Genomic DNA, 1,743 nt, shown 5'->3' on the forward strand with positions numbered 1-1,743 from the left:
CCATTTTTAATGAATTTAGAAAAGGCCATTTTCTCCAAGGAAGCAGCTTGTCAAGTCTTTAGCGTACTGTTAGTCATTGCGTTATTTCCACAGCGTTTTGGTATCTTGGCATTTTTCTGTCTGGGTCATTTTTTGAGCAAAAAAGGGGCTGTGTTACTTTTTTCATTGCTGAATCAAAATAGCTAGCACCTACAAGTGAAGGGCGGGAAGGGCTTTTTTGGCTCAGAGTCCGAACAGGTTTCGCTCCATAATGGGCTGGCTCCCAGGCAGGGTGGCACGGCAGAGGGGCCCACGGAGGACGAAACAATTGACAGCAGGCAGAAGGTAGCAAAGGAAGCAAGCGAGGGACCTGACAAGACAGCTCTCCTCCTGTCCTTTGTATGTATCCAGACAACCGGGATTAGGGTGGTGCCAAGCCAACTAGTGGACTGATTTACTAATCACCCACACTTAAATCCCCGCATTGAGCCAGGGATGCAGCTCAGTGACACAGTGCCTGCCTGGCAAGCGCAGGGTTATGAGTTTGATTCCTAATACCAAAGAAAAGTCCTAGCACTTGCAGCATGAATCAGTCACATACTCTAGACCAACCACCTCTGAGAAAGCCTGCCTATGACCACATTAGGCTTTGCGAGGACAGCTAGACCCCAACCATAGCAGGAGCCAAACGGTGTATCATAACAAAGGTCAGATTGCTGCAGAACTGTATTTAAAAAGGAGGGAATGTACTTGTCCGAATTGGTTGATTATACAGTATTGAAATTATTTAAAAAAATATTTTGTTTATTTGGTACAGTGTCTCACTATGGAAGCTCGGACTCCTAGTGATCCTCCTGTCTTAGCCTCCCCACTGCAGGGATTACAGGTGTGTGCCACCACGCCCAGTTTCCAGGTCCTTGTTCTTGCCAGGCAGGCGCTTAGCTTGCTGAGCTATCTCCCCCAGCCCACAGTATTGAAATTATTTTAAGGCTTTCAATTGTAATGTTTTTGTGTTTTTTGTTTTGTTTTGTTTTGTTTGCTTTTTTGTTTTTGTAGGAGGAATTGACTCAGGGCCTTGTGCTTGCCTGCAGGTGCTGCACCACCCAGCTATATTTCCATTCCTCTAATTTAAATCCAAAGTTAATGAAATCACCTTAGACTTGCTGCTTTGTATCCATCACAGTTCTAGCACTATAGGGATGTAGAATTTGAGGATGTGGTCTGTCCTTCTTTGATGGAGTTGAGGAACAAGACTAGAAAGAAAGGGAAAGAGTAGCACAGTCTGATATATAATGAGATGGAAACTTGACAATATAGTTTGTGAGCACTTAGGAATTTAATATGTGAATTCTGGGGCCGGGGAGTTGGCTCAGTGGATCAGGCGCTTCCCTGGCAAGCGCAAGGGCCTGATTTCAATCTCTGATTCTGCAAAGTAAATAAATAAATAAGTAAATAAATATTTGAATTGTGTTTGCCATTCTTGTGAGTTTATACTTAGGAATGCAATTGCTGGGCCATAGGGTAGTATATATTTTATTACTGTACTTGTACTGCTGAGGAATCAAACCTAGCATATGCTAGGCAAGTGCTCTAACACTGTACATCCCCAGCCCCTTTTAGATGTCACTTTGAGACAGGCTCTTATTAAGTTGCCCAGGCTAGTCTCAAACTTGGGTTCCTGCCTCAGCCTTCCAGGTGTCTAGGATTTTGAAAAGTGTGTCTTGCTGTGTGGTCAAGTCTAGTTGTTAGCTTCTAGATGCAAAT

This window comes from Octodon degus, unplaced genomic scaffold, assembly GCF_000260255.1.
Source record: "Octodon degus isolate 3935 unplaced genomic scaffold, OctDeg1.0 scaffold00026, whole genome shotgun sequence".
Taxonomy (NCBI): Eukaryota; Metazoa; Chordata; class Mammalia; order Rodentia; family Octodontidae; genus Octodon; species Octodon degus.